The sequence below is a fragment of the Uloborus diversus genome, chromosome 4 (genome assembly GCF_026930045.1).
Source record: "Uloborus diversus isolate 005 chromosome 4, Udiv.v.3.1, whole genome shotgun sequence".
Taxonomy (NCBI): domain Eukaryota; kingdom Metazoa; phylum Arthropoda; class Arachnida; order Araneae; family Uloboridae; genus Uloborus; species Uloborus diversus.
The window spans coordinates 132,933,507-132,949,773 of record NC_072734.1 but is presented as its reverse complement, the minus strand read 5'-3'; the positions used below and the strand labels follow the sequence as shown (position 1 = coordinate 132,949,773).

Below are 16,267 nucleotides of genomic sequence, written 5' to 3'. Positions count from 1 at the left end.
TTTCTTGTTTACCTTTGGCACACTTACTCTGCTAGTGCTAGAATAAGTGTTAAATTAAATGAATATCAATATGAAGTTTTTAACAATTTTATTATGTTGTGTATGTAAATGTTGGTAAAAAATCTGTGTAGACTCGCTTTCAAAATAGTTCGAAATATTGGTAAAAATTTCATTGGTAATAAAAATAATTATTTTCTCTCCAAAATGGTGTTCTGAGAATTGTACTGAATGTTCACTGCCATTTGATTCATAATAGTAATAATTTTCAGCTCTGTCCATATTTTATATTTGATATTAGTTGCATCCAAACTGCAGTTTAGAGAAAAAAACCTCGCTCTGTTTTTTTTTTTTTTTTTTTTTTTTTGCAAGTCTGTTATTTCAGCATTTTAAAACTCCTTTCTTTTAGCACACTTGCTAAAAATCAATGACATTGAATACTAAAAAAGAAATTATTGAAACACATGCAGTAAACTGCCGTGCAGATTATCCGTGACACGGATTATCTGCAAGTAAATCAACAATCAGGAACATCTATTTTCACCAAAAAAGAGCAAATACGAATGGCTGTTCCCCCCCCCCCCAAAAAAAAATTGTACATTTAAACTTGTTTTTTTTATTTATTTATTCTTATTTTTTGTGCTTTCTTCATACACTTGCTCTTTATTGATGTCAAGTTCTGTTGCACAAACGCAAAACATTTTCACTGTACCGTATATATTTTCATGTTTGAAGAAATTATTTTTCAAAAATAATGCTAAGTTTTTAAGGAAGGACAAGTTTTACCATATTTGTCTCTCATTATAGCCTTTTTGTGGTTTATCCGCAGCATTTGTTCCACCCAATTCCGCGGATAATTGGGAGTTTGCTGCATCTTCAAAAAAGAATAATAAATGCAATTTTCATTTCAAACACCAGTTAAAAACAGCAATTAAGTACTAATTTTGGAAAAACCTAATATAATTTATATGAATTTCTTTTTAATTAGCAGAACTAGTATCTGAAAAGTTATCTTGAATATATTTGTAGCATTGATCATTTTCACAAGACACTGTTAATTTTCTTAGATTTATAATAGTTAGTCTGTTGGTAATCAAGTATCTCTTAAAATTTCAGAGTATTTTAAGAGTTGGTGATTAGGGATTTCAAATATAACCTTAAGAACCCGAGATTAAAACTCAGTGCTCAAGCATTAAAACTTGATTGCTCTAATCTGAACATCCTATTGAATAATGTATTAAATATTTTAGTCTTAAACTGGCAACTCTATCTTCTATAAAAACTACAGGCCAAGTTCCGTTCTCAAACTTATGTAAATCGATTGCTTGCTAATTTATAAATTGATTAGGTTACTGAGTTTGTTATGTTGTTGAGTTTTGGTCGCTTTATCTTACAAAGAGTATTAACTTGTTGGGAAGTGTTCAAAGGGGGACTACTATGTTAGCAAATGGACTTTCAAATTTAGATTATTATTGCAAGTTTAAAATTCTTAATATATGTAATTTTCAGTAAAGGACAGTTCATATGTATTAAAATGGAGGATGTTGAAGGGCTAAAATTGTGTACAGATGAGGGTTCATTTTATTAAGCGTTTCAAATCCCAAGCCACTTTTGAGATTTGAAAAAATTTCTACTTCAACAGGGCATTTGGAGTAATTTACCTGAAGCAGCTGATATTCCCGATCGGGTGAATCGTTTCAAGAGGGCTCTTGATTTTTATTGGAGATTTACAAGTTTACTGAGACCAACCTTGCTAAACCCAAAACCATATGCTAGTCTGTACATTTCTGTTTGTATAAGGGTTTACATTTGTTTTTAGAAGTTTATTTTTTAAAATTATTGCACGAGAATAAGAAACTCAAGTTTTGTCTGTATGTTTGATTATTTTTCTGGATATCTTCAACTGATGATATTTATTTTCATCTATATATTCATAATTTTTATCAGGCTGTGAGATCTTAGGAGATATTTAAATACTTCTATTTGTATACGTTGTTCTAACTGTTGAAAATCAAAACTCTTCACTCTTTTTGTTTAATAACATAAATTATGATTAAATACCTTCCATTCTTATCCCATGCTGGTAGTAAACTGCACGTTTCCTCAGGTTTTTAGATCATGTGAAACTTTTATTTTACATCCTGTGTCTTAGCTACACATAAGCGAGGGGAGCTGTGCCATCTGGGATATTCTGGGGGGAGGGGGGGCAGAACTTTTAACTTTTGACTATTCCCTAGAAATATTTTGAACTCTTTTTTCCTGCGGATTATCCTTAGAGAAGTGTAAAACTAATGAGGTGTCTATTATACAGTGCAGCGAATTATCTGTGCTTTTTCTTTTCTTAAAATCAATGCATTAAACCTCAATTTACAGAAGGATTCACCAATAAGGAACCGTTTTGCTGACTGTACGGTTGTTTATTTTACACAGCTTTAGTTTTCCTCTTGCCCGATTCAGGCTGTGTAAAATAAACAACCATACGTTCAAGAAAGAAATCTCCATTTGCTGAAGTTTTAACCTATTGTTTCTTGGTCTTTTAAGCAATTAGCATACTGTAATCAAGATTTCAAGAAAAAATCATAACTTTTTAGATTAATTTTGACCATACCTTAGAAATTTTTCGATTTCACGCTTTTAACTTTGTTGCTAAAATTGTGTGTGAATCAAAACTCCTTTGTATTTTCACATCGCATTATCCACGGATTATCCAACGTTTTTTCTTCTTCTTCAGGCCGATTTTATGCCACCACAGAAAATATGTAAGATAATACAGAAGCACTTTCTCCTGATGAGCAAAATATAATTGCTATCTTTTAAGAGAGGTTAAAAGGTAAAAGTAGGGGATATCCTGTTTTCAAGATGTTTGGTTTCAATGCTTACGATCGACAAGCTCAACTGGTAGCGACCAGTTGATCATGCGTGACAGCTAGTGAAGTCAGCTAATGCTAAAGCATTGGAGGTGACTTCATTATTTTAAGGAGTGAGCTACCGGTTGCTCATCAAGCTCAACCAATGAGTGTAAAATTACCCTGTTAGAGAACATATATTTTGCTTTTTTCACTACCCAAATGTTTATATTTTTTTCTCGTTACATTAAGTTCCAGAAGATTGATGGGATAGGGGAAACTGACTGTGCAAATGCCTCCTTGGTGGCACTAACTATAGCTGTGTCACTGTTTCCTTAAATGGTTAACATGTTGAATACTACAATTTGTTATGCAAATACCTCATTACAGTAATACTTCCATGATTGTTTTTGTTTGTGTAAATGTGAAAGACTTTGGGTGTATTCAATGGATAAAAATGTCAGCAATTGTTTGCTCACTGCATATATACATGCATATAGTTTATTATACTTCAGCTTACTTTAGCTATGTTGTTAAACTCGTTGGATTTGTTTTAAAATTCAGCTATGTCTAATTGAAAGTTGTTTTTTAAAATACAGTAACTACAGGTGGTTTTTAAATTGTTGATGAGGGGTAAGATCCACAATGCTCTGCTAAGAAAATTGATTTTAAATTGTCCGTTGAAATATGCATTTTCATTTTTGTGTTGATGAATTATATACTTAAAAGATAAGTCATTACATTCAGAAAATTTTGTACTGTAGTTTAATTAAAATTTAAATAATTTCAGTGTATGTATTGTCGCCTCAGGGCAACGGTAAGATACATAATCCCAGAAATAACACTAAGATATCTTACTGTTGCTCTGAGCCGATGATATATATAGCTTCGTTTTGGTGTCATATTCAGGTTTAAAAAAAAATCTTTTTTTTTTTTCAATTTAACATTTAGCATGTTTTGTAAAGGATACCACCTACCAAAAGCTTGGGTTCATTACATTGAAGACCAGTAATCTTATGAGGTAAACATGCTATAAATTTATGTATTTTATTTCTCAGAAAATTTTATTAACACCTACAATGTCTCCAGAAAAAGGAAATAAGTGAATGTGTATAACCATCAGATGAAGTATCATATGAATTTTCAACTAAATGGAAAAAATAAAAAATGGAAAATTTTCAAAACATTTTTATTTGAAAATGTTAATAGTTCTAATGAACATGTTTGTATCAAAAGCCTGATAAGCTGTATTTTGTCAAAGCTCTTTTTCTCCAAACTTACAAATAAATCTGGACAATTAGTTTCCTGTTCAAAATATCTGTACCTCAGAGCCAGAGTGGCGTAAGTGCAAAAATTCAGATTTTCAGTTTATTAGTGCATTTTATGCAGAATTCGATTCTGCATCAAGCCATGTAAACCGAATGTTAAAGAAAAGAAAAAAAATTGTAATTAGTTACCAGTGTTCAAAGAGTGCACCTCCTATCTTTGCGTGTGCCAAACAACCTTTTTTCCTCTCTCCTGTAAAGTCGCAATTATGTGACTTATGCTGTTCTGGCTCCACAATTTTTATTTTTGTTAATAATTATTGTGGAGCTTGTGTTATGCCTTTTTTTCTTATGCATAATCAGTGGCGTACCTAGCAAGGGTCACACCTGGGGCAGTAATTTTTCTTGTCATTCCCCCCCCCCTAACACAAAAGAAAAATAATTAAATTTTTATTTGAAAACATGAAATTTGTGCAATGTTCAGGAAACAACTACATTTGTGTTAGAACAAAATCTTCAGTCGGCTAATGTACAAAAAACAAATAAAAATGGGGGTCTGGGGCTTGTCCCCCGGAAAATTTTCAAATTTGTAGCCATAAAAATGGATTTTAGCTTCATATTTTTCAAAAACTGGCAATTCCACTTTGGGTGTCACTCCCCTGTTGGGTGATACCCGGGGCGCCCCCCCCCTTCCCGAAGTGACACCACTGTGTATGATATATATGTTTTGTACTAATCTATGTCATGCTTCATATGTTATAGAACTATGTTTCAGTTATGTGTAACCTATAACTTCAAAATTGTTAATTATAAAAAAAGGTTTCATTTTGTTCTATGTATAAATAAATTTTCCAGAGACCCATCCCAAACCGGTTAATTCAAGAAAATTGGAAAGATAAGGGGTTCTCTGGGATACCAATGCTTTTGTTCTGACTCTGGAGTACAGATATGGTGCTTAATTTTGAGTTATTGCATGTTGGATGAGTAGTGCACATTCTTATTACAATAATAAATAAATAAGATTCTTTTGTTGCGCAAAATGGAAAGTTGCGAAAGAGTTACTGTATCTTGGAGAACACTTCTTTATGTAAGCATGGTTATCAATGTGTATACTTCGTTTAGAAGTGCAGACCTCCGCATATAATTTTTCTGATGACAACGGATGGTTTCGGTTCAATGTGAGATACTGTGTCTGAGATGAATGTTACCCTCGCAAGTTGAGACTTGGCCGTGAGAAGGTACCATTAAAGTGAAGGAGCATTCAGTTTGAAAGCTCGTTTCTTTTGTTGAAGTTTTCATTGCCGTTTTAAACTTGTCTGACAATTGTATTAAGTTTAATAAAAGCTTCTGAGCATTAAAAAAACTAATGAAGGGTGCCTATCCCCCTCCCTCCAGGGCGAAGGCAAACCCTGCCTCAAATGAGATGCAGCCCTAAAAGGAGATTAAAAATTATGTCTAAAGTCCCCCCCCCCCCCGCTTAAAAATTTTAGTGGCTGCCTGCACCATGCCCCTCCCCCGCCCTCTTTCCCCCTTGTGGACACCTCTTCATTAATATTTGTTTCACCAAAGCTTTGATGGATTTTATAAATCCATGTGCAATAATTACATTCAGATATTGTATTACATTTTGAAGAATGTTTTATGAAATGAATTTGTTGTTTTTTTCTCTTGTGCTGGTAATTTATTGAAGAACTAAATTATTAACAGTTAGGTAACTGTATTGTTTGAGCAGTGGATTGCTAATTGGTTTCATGTTTCTCAATCTCTGGTCTTTGGAATTGGTAGATATCGAGTAGTTGCATCTTATCGGTTGTTTTGTTAATTTTTTTGTTTATTTGTTTTTTGGCACTTTCTTTTGGATTAGATATTTTCTGTTCCTGTTATTATTTTATTATTTCACCTATAATGCTTCAATACTGCAATTCTAAATGTTTTTTCTTGAATCATAACAGATCTAAGAATTTCGTGTACCAAAGATATTTAAATGATTTAATTTGAAGCATGGTTCTCATTTTCATTTGTCGCCTGTCTCCTTTAAGATAAATAGATTACTTATTTATTTTTTAATATTACATTTTTTTAACATTATCTTTTATCAATATTATATTTTTACTGCATAGCTCATTTATTTTTTGACGATTGCTTCATGTATTTTGCTATAACTTAAAAAATATTACTATTCATTTGCATTCTTTTTATATGGTATTCAGTGTGAATGAAAAAGCTGATAAGATGGACTTGTAAAAATTATAACTTTTTGAAACGTGGAGTAATCGCCCGGCCGCAATCCTTGATTGCTAACACTTAAAGGTCAGGAGAGAATTAGTTTCTTTTTTTTTTTTTAGTTTTTATTTTGAACCCCTCGGCATATATCTCTGAACATTTTGTGAAACACTTAGTAGACCATTGCTTTAGATTAGCAACATGAAGCAAACTTAAAAAAATTAACATTTATGTCACCCCTAGTTCAGTTTAGTATGGAAGAGAGCCCAGGTGCCTCCACCTGGTGGGAAACTGGGTGTCAAAATTACCTTTGCCATTAACATCCCCCCACATGAAAGACTGGATGCAGTATCGGGGATCACACTAGGCCATCAAAAGGCTGAATAACCTAATGCAGCCCCAATAGAAAAGGGGGGAAAACCTTTATGTCGAACAGTGGCGTACCTAGCATGGGTGACACCCCCCCCACCCCGGAAAATTTTTCCAATTTGTAGTCTTAAAAATACATTTTGCTGTATATTTTTCCAAAACTTGCAGTTTCACTTTGGGTGTCACCTCCAGAAGGGTGACACGCGGGCCGGACCGCTCCCCCCCTCCTGTAGCGACACCAATGTATCAAAGCTAATTTTCAAAAAATATATGAAATTTTATTAATTCAAATTAACTTGTATTAACTATTAGTGAGAAATTAATTGAGGTTATTGGTGTCGCCACTAAACAGTGGGTTTATTTCTTAGGGCTGTGGCCAAGTCTCTCTTTGTTGCAAGCGATATATTATTAACTACTTACCTGCTCACTACCCATATGCATATATATGTAATTTACTATGCAAAGCAATAACTGGAAGATTTGAAGCAATGCGTCAAATGTTTTGTTGTCGTAGGATTTTACTTTTATTTTCCCATCAAAGTTCTTTTTAAATATTGATATTAATAATAAAGAACTAAAGCTGTGCATTCTCAAATGCCTTTCTAATTCTGTCTCTCAAATTGTTTTCTTTGAGCCTCAAAACTAAATTCTTCCTTATTAGTTGTGCGTTTTGAATGGTGTCAGTGATTATTTTTAACGAAGAGTATTTGATTAACTGAAGAATATTTTTAAATAGCTGAAATAGTATATTGCCTTATGTGTTTTTCCTCCCAATTTAAAAAAAGCTGATTTTTAATGAATGTTTTTTAATCTGTTAAGACTGACAAACTATTGCTCAAAAAAATCATGTGTAACAATACAATATTAGTAATTTTGAAGCATAAATACTGCAGAGATGATGAAACATTTTTTTTTTTAAGTGTACATTGACTTCCAAAAGAAATTAAAAACATTGTTGAATATGTACGTGTTCTGGATTTATTGCATGAATGTGTTTTTTCTAAAGTTAAATAATTAAACACACTTCATTAGGTTCTTTTATTACGTGAAATAATAAGTAATTTTAAAACATAAATATTGCAAAAAAGTGGAATTTTTTTTAGTGTACATTATTGACTTCCAAAAGAATAAAAACATTGTTGAATATGTTATTGTCTTGGATTTATTACTACACAATCATGATTTCTCTTGAGTAGTTAAATACACTTACTTCATCATTTAATTATTTGATATAGTAAGTAGTTTATTTTTAATGAAACATATTTTATTAAATTGAAATATGTGTCGTCAATCTCACTTGTAACGAGCCCTGATTTAACGACAACCCGGAATTAGCGGCAAAACCAGAAATGGTTGGTACAAATGTTAGGTCTATAGGAGCATAATTCTCTTTTGACGAGCCAACCCCGAGCAATATTTTTGTGATTCGTAAAATTTCTATTGACTTCAGCTCAGCTTCGCCATTTTTGTCGTATAATCTTTAATATTCCAAAGTCAACCAATGTTAGTGATAAATCATAAATCCTGAGAACAAGTGATGACAGCACATTTTTTAATTTGTGGAGTAAAGAAACATTTAAAAATAACTATGTATGTGCATTAATGTATTGGAAAGGGTTCAAAGGCGGGCTACAAGGCTAATAAGTGGACTTTCCCACTTAGATTATGATTCCAGGCTTAGAAGGCTAAAAATGTACAGTCTTGAGCAAAGAAGAGACCAAGGAGACATAATTCAGCTGTTTAAATTTATTAAAACGAGAGATGTTACGGGGCTAAAGTTTAGCACTGAAAACAGGACAAGGGGTCATTGTTTTAAGCTATTTAAATCGCAGGCTAACATGGATGTTAGGACAAATTATTATTTTAGCAGGGTAGTGGAACCTTGGAACAGCTTACCGGAAGAGGTGGTAATGAGCAAAGGAGTAGACAGTTTTAAGAGGGCCATTGATCTTCACTGGGGATTGTAAATTGACTAGGACCGGTCTAGCTGGGCCCAGAGCCTGTTGCTGGTCGTCAATTTTGTATTTGTATATGTATCTTCCTCAAAAACATAGCATAAGAAAGAGACAATCATACAGTTCAAAGCAAAGTAACCAACTTCATTGGAACGTACAGGGTGTTCCGATTTAACCTGCAAGACCTTTATTTTCGCAACCGTTAGTCTTAGATGTGTACTTCCAATTGCAAAAATGTTCAAAATCAGATGCAAAGTTAAGATATTGAAAGTTTCAAGCAGAACTAAAAACGAGTCAAAAAATACAAAATTTGACTTTTTATACGGCCCTAGGTCCCCTAACTAATTTTTAGAGAAATAATCTCCATTGAAAACTATTTCTAACACGAAAAACTTGAGGGACCAAAACTCAAGGAGATATTCCAGTTCAAAGTTTTAAGGGACCATACGGAAGATGCGATTGGAACTTATCGCTTTTTAAGAAGAATGACATGTCGTCAAAGTAAGAAAAAAAAGGTATATATATTTTTCATTGCTATTCAAAAATAAATGCAAATGTTATGCCGTAATTCGCAAAAACACACCACAAAACCTCTAGTAATTTGAAAAATCTTACTCTATGCACACATGTAATTTTAAAAACACTTGTTAACCACTATATTTTTCCCCCAAAAGGTGTTATTGACGGCGAGTGAAAAGTGGTGTAGCTGAGTTTCATATTTCGGTGAATATCGGTCGAACTAATTTCAAACTTTTTGTGTTTGTGTTTGTATTTTTTTTGGGGGGGAGATTATTTCCCTAAATATAAGTTAGGGGACTTGGGGCGTGTATAAAAAATTAAATCTGATATACAGGGGTGATTGTGTTCCGGTATTTTACCGGATTTCCGGTATTTTCGGACGTATTTCCGGTATTTTTATGTCCGAAAATACCGGAATTATGTTTTTTTTTTGTTATGCTTTTATCTCTCTACCCCCGCAAATTTTTTCAAAATTATATAATACTCATCAAATATACCTGCAAGAGCATTAAGATGGACACCTATCCCTTAAGATGAACAAATGTCAAGATAATTTTGTATAACACCAGCTCAAAAGTAACTTTGTAACCCATTAAAATTTTAATCATATGTACACACACTATTTCAACTCTGGCTATTGAACTATTTAATACTATGGCATAGGTGCACTTAAGTAATAGGGACCAAAGATTACGATCCCCCCCCCCCCCGTTCTCGCTTTGAAACTTTCAGGTATTTTTTGATGAACTCACAATCACTCCTGTGATATAGGAATAGAAGCTGAAGTTTAGCACTGAAAACAGGACAAGGGGTCATTGTTTTAAGCTATTTAAATCTCAGGCTAACATGGATGTTAGGAAAAATTATTATTTTAGCAGGGTAGTGGAACCTTGGAACAGTTTACCAGAAGAGGTGGTAATGAGTAAGGGAGTAGATAGTTTTAAGGGGGCCATTGATCTTCACTGGGGATTGTAAATTGACTAGGACCAGTCTAGCTGGGCCCAGAGCCTGTTGCTGGTAGTCAATTTGTATTTGTATAATTTATTAGATATGCAGGGAAAGGCTTTATTTTGACAGGGCTGAACTGGATCCGGTAACTGTTTTACTGGTAAGACTCATTTTAGGACAATGAAGAAACGTAAAAATTGCCAACAATGAACGCTATCTACTGGACTTCAATGTTAATCCACTGGAATTTAGGTTAAAATTTCAATCATCAAAATATCACCAAACAGACAATTGATTCGTTCGAATGTAGAAGCAATTTTCACCCGTCACACCATGACGGGCGATTTTCCAGTAGTGTCTTGTAAACAATGACTCTAATTCCAGACTTGCATTCTACAAAACAATTTCAATAAGGGTTTTCATGAACAATGGGGAAAAAAAGCACAAGAGTAAAATATGAATTTTCAATCTGAAACTGTTGATTTAATTGTTAGAATGAATTAAATTGCTGTTACAGTAAACTTCTGCTCATGCAACAACAATAAAAAATGAATAACAATGTAAAATCAAGCTTTCTGTTATTTTTATTTCTGAATCAATTAAAGGTTCTCAATAAGCTCTCCAGAAGCAACTTTCAGTTCACACATCCAATATCTGGTATGCGATTTTATTTCAATAAAAAATATTTTTGTTAATATTTCAGCAATAAGTCAGCTTTTTAAAAATAAGTTGACAAGTTGCAAAAAAAAAATAATTATTATTAAGGATGCTAAAAGCAATGTGATAATGGGGTCGTTTCCAAAATTTTAAGAGTATTTTTTTCTGAAAGAGCATGCTTAAAAACATAGGAACTGACCATTTTTTAAATAATTTGTTTAATATTTTTAAAAAATTTCTTAAATCGGTATGCTTTTATTGTTTATGCTCCTGCAGAATGACATCACAAATGATGAAATGTCATTCAGTGTTGCCATTCACAGAACAAAATATTTAATTCGCATCTTTACTCACGTGTATTGGCAACGATATAGTTGATAGCAAGCGTAGAGCGCAATTTTAATTCGCTTCTTGATTATCATAACGTGGAAACGCGGTACAATGATGCGCCAAAGAGTATCATTTGTGACGTCATAAAGACCACGCCTTGTTTGAAAATCGGACATTTAAAAAAATTAATTAAAAAATAACTGTTGGGAAAACGAAAGTATTTTCTGTGTCCATGTTATTTTTTTTTTTTTTTGCTTATTCTATCAATTTCAGTGACAAAAAGTACTACTTTTGACAGAAGGAAACAAGCCCATTGCTGTGTTTAAAAGACGGGTCTTTTTGAAAATAAAATATGGTTAAATCTGTTGATTTCCATCAATGTAAGTTTGAAATAAACATTTAATTCCAAGCATATGACTTCGATTTTAGCAATTTGTTAATACCACTAGCTCAAATTGATTAAATGCTGATTATGAATTGTTAAAAATCTAGTTTACCAATGTCATATTTGAAACCTTATTACCATTAAAAGTTACTACTACCTTAATAAACATTCTTTTTAAAAAAATGGAGCAATTAGTAACAAAATATGAGATAAATTGCATTATATAAAGCACATAAAACTTCCATCTTAGAACTTAGTTCGGGGATGCTCAATTTACGGTCCGCAGGATCCGCGACCAGGCGAAATAAACATAAATTAGTTTCTAAAACGCTGGTGGAAACAGTATTAATAAAAAAAGCCTGCAGTTATGATGACATTCCTTGGTTTGAATTTTGTTTCCCTTTTCCGCGCTTTCCCATGCTTTCTAGAAAACGAGCTGGTGTGTGCATCACATTACTTCCTTTTTTACTCCAATTTAACGTCATTTCCTCATTACTGGCAATTTTGATGTGATTCAATAGTTTACTCTCTAAATATCACCAACTAAATATCGCCAAACTGAAATCAGATTTAAAAAAAATCGCCAAACTTGTCGCCAAGTTGGCGACCAAAAGACTGGCGATATATCGCCAAGTGTCCGCCAAATTATACAACCACTTGAGTAATCGAAATTAACAATGATTTCCTCCCAAAAAGGGGCAAAAAACCCCTTTAGAAACACCCGAATGCAACCAAAAGGGGAAGTGCACAACTAGACCCCACTAGGAGTCTATGTACCAAATTTCAACTTTTTAGGACATACCATTCTGAAGTTATGTGACATACATACGCACATACGTACATGCGGACGTCACGAGAAAACTCGTTGTAATTAACTCGGGAATCGTCAAAATGGATATTTTGACGATTGTGTTTATACGTTCTTAGGCCCTTATGCACGTGTGGTCGAGTGGAAAAAAAAAAAAAAACTCAACATTCATTCGGAGGTGAGCAAAATGGAAATTAAGGTCGATTTTTGAGTGAAAATTTTTTCGCGAATACAATACTTCCTTTTTTGTAAAAGTAAGTACGACTTTTATACGTTTTTTGGCCGGTAAAAAATTCGTCTTAATATGAGAGGCTGCTTAATATGAGAGATTAAAAAAAGTTGTGCACTGCTGTTAAAATCTAACAGAATGGCAAAGAATAAAAGTTAACAGAATAAACAGCGCCGACGAGAGGCCGTGTCAACCTAGTTGGAAACTAGGGGTCTGGCCCTTGAAGGAGCCCTGTTTGGAATCTCAGTAACGTAATTTTAAGAATTTTACAGGGGGGGGGGAGGGGACCGTCTTAGCTCTTGGTGGCCCTGAGTATAAATATATATTTATTTGTTAGTTAGTAAGCAATATTTTTATTAATATTATTTTTTAAATAGTTCCTATACTCTTTATCCAGAGGTACCCTCCTGTGTGTGTGGGGGGCGGGGGGGTTCGAGGAATATTTTTTTCATTGGGGGGGGAGTCTGCGATATTTAGCAGGGGTGCGCCCTCGCTCTTAGGGGGGCGCCACAGGACTTCGGAGTGGGAAGGAAAATGACCCGCTCCAACTCAGACTCTTTTCCCCCAAAATCAGTCCGACTTCGACTCTGACTGCGCAAGTACTGGCAGAGTTATGGACTCGAAGGGGAAAATTGCCAACTCCGACTATTGAATTTTAAAATCCGCTCTCTCCCGATTCCGACGCCCAAAAATCAGTCTGACTCCACGATTTCTACTATGCAGCAGGGCCGCGCCATCCCTATGTGCAAGGTCGTGCAGCGCACGTCGGCGCCAGAGTCAAAAAGGCGCCGAACTCTACCAGTCAAAAATGCTCCAAATGAATGGAAAAAATCTCCAACCAAAAAAATTAAAAAATTGAACTTTTCATTACATCTAACAGTGATGGTGACATTATTCTGCTCATTGAAACAAGCAATCCTCCTCGCTGCCTTTCTAAAAGGAAAAATATTGCCTTGTTGTGTCCAAACATGCTTTGGTTTATTGACAACATACATTTCGAGTTCGTGTACTTGGTCACACAGGACCCGTTTATGAACTCACGTCCAATACGACAGATAGCACAATACAGGCATATAGTGTAGGACAGAATTAACAGCATAGAGAAGGAAGTTACAACCAGGGCAACGGGCGGGAATCGAACCCACCACCTCGGGATTACTACAAACCAAACATGCTATTCAAAAATTCCTATTCCTATTCAGAGTCACAACTGACTTCAACTGTATTTATGTCGAGGACTGCATACTAAGTGCCTTGCCTCCATTATTTTATATACCGATAGATGGCAGCACCATCACCGGATCGAACAGTTAATGAGAATTTAGAACTAGTCCAAGAGCTAATAGCTACCTGGTGCTAGCACCCCCAGAGGTATCGTTTCACTTGGAGGACATTGAGACCACGAGCATATTTAACGTCGCCCAGTCCCCTTTAATGACGACGGTGGGTCTTCGACCAGCGAGGATCGAACCCGAGACCCTCCGGCCCCGAGTCCAATGCCTTACCGATCAGGCTACCACGGCCCCTATTCAAAAATGCAATCTTTTAAACTGAAAACACATGATGCCAATTTATGCATACCTGAGCATTTTTCTTCATTTGTGGAGTCGTGAATGCTACTTCGGTACATCTATAATTTCACAAGGTTGAGTATACGAAGCGCAAGAAATTTGCTATTCCCCATTTTTGTTCTTGCAGTGAATGTGTTGTATTGTAATTTATGCACCTCCAGAATGCTGAGTTGAAGAATGTTTTTCAAAAATATTTTTTATTATTGAAGAAAAAGAAAACGCGTCATAGGAAAACAAAGTGATTTTAATAAGAAAAAAATAATGATGTTGGGGAAAAACTTAAGTTTCTTTCAAAAAGAAATCTTTGAATTAAAAATTTTCAGTAGTTATAGCTAATTGTTCAGCTACTCCTACCTCCGTCCTACTTCTTTTCTTTTTTCTTTATTATTCTTCTTTTTTCTAGTTCGTCTGAAAATAAGATTGTCTTCAAAATGCTACTCCTCCAATAGGGAAGTTTTCGATTTTTCAATTTTATTTTTATATGATAGAGTAACATGTATGAACATCATAGGTAAAAAAAATTTTGCGATACGATAAGTAGTTTTTTTTTTAAATTAATTTTTAAAGTTTAAGTGCTTGTGACGTCAAATGGCATAGGAAGTGACGTCATGCGCTCTTCCGATAGGGGAGAAGCCGAAGGTCACGTATTCGACTTCAAAGACGAAACGTAAAAGGCTTATCTCCTAAGCATTTAACTCCTCCCGTTTCTGGAACATTAAACCTCTCATCCTCTCGGAAATATTCGAATATCATCATTGATGTTACATAAGGAAGATTATTTAGATTGTGCTTTAACGAATCAGGTCTCCATAGTGTCTTCAAAAGGATTATTGAATTTCTAAAAAATAAAAATATCAGCGCGCTCAAAATGTACCTAGCGAAAACAAGGGATCTTCGGCGGAAGGCTGCCTATTCGCGCCCTGTGACGTAGGCTCGTGACTTTTCAGAAGAGCGCACTTTTGCGCGTGGATTTTTAACAATTCACTAAAAATCAACCACGGTGTTTTAAAATTCGGCGATGGTGAATTTTTTAGTTTTGAGGGTCAATTAACAATATCCAATAGCCAAAATATGAACATTTAATAGGTTGCAATTTCCCTATTCTCTCCCTCTCCCGCCGCCAAAAGCATTACGGAGCATCTTAAATTTCGTTTCCAGATCTGTAATTTCGCAAAAGTTCCAGGGAAAGTCCTCGAATACCAAACAACATCGTTTGAAACTGCGTTCGAAAATCACCTAAAATTGCGTTTTTGGAGCTTCAATTTCGAAAGATTGCCGGCCCTAATGTTACCAAATATGGTCTTACAACCGCGTTTTTAAGACATCAATTTCGGAAAACATTCGAGCAAGAGCCTCTGAACCGCCTTCCTTTAATATCATTAAAGTTAAGGTTTTTAAAACATGATTTACGTAAAATTTAAGTGAAATAGCCTCTGAACTTCTCCTGATATCATAGAATATTGCTTGAGTTTTTTGGGCTTTAATTTTGAAATATTTTCCAGGGGGAAGCTCCAAAATCCCCTTCCCGTAAAAATCTTTAAAGTTGTCTACAATTGCGTTTTCGGAAGTTCAATTTCAAAAAAAATTGGTAGGGAGAGAAGGAATTGATTTCTGTCTCTTTTACAAAAAAAAAAAAAAAAAAAAACGGGTAGAATCTCAGAGTTCCATCTCTTATTCTAACGTCAATACATATGGATTATAACCGCGTTTCAAGACTTCAACTTCTACAAATTTCCGCGGAGCCCCTTGTACCGTTTTTCCCCACAACACCACGAAAGACCATCTAAAATTGCGTTTTTAATGCTACAAATTTCAAAAATTTTAAAGAAGATTTTTTTTAGCGTGCCCCTCTAAAACTATTTTGTAGTTGCACCACTGCTCCTGTTGTCATGTTTTGACAGGCATAACTGTTTTATTAATTATTTATCACTTAGAGATTAGATAGATACTCACAGTGGCGTGAGCTTTGATATTTCAAACATTTTCTTTTTTCTAAAATGCATTATTAGCATATCAGAGGAATTGCTGAACTCTAAATAATTTCGAGACATGAAGTAAAAACGTACACCATGTTTCAAAATTAAATATTCAGACATAATTTTTTAAATAAATTGAATGCCAAACGTATTTTTTTCCATTATATATTTGTTTACAAAACCTCTTTC

General features: G+C 34.3%; 1 protein-coding gene across 1 annotated transcript in view; it reads right to left on the bottom strand.

Moving 5' to 3' along the window:
* LOC129221481 (uncharacterized) overlaps window positions 1–16,267 on the bottom strand; it is a 317,098-nt gene that overhangs the window by 243,561 nt on the left and 57,270 nt on the right. The window lies entirely within an intron of this gene.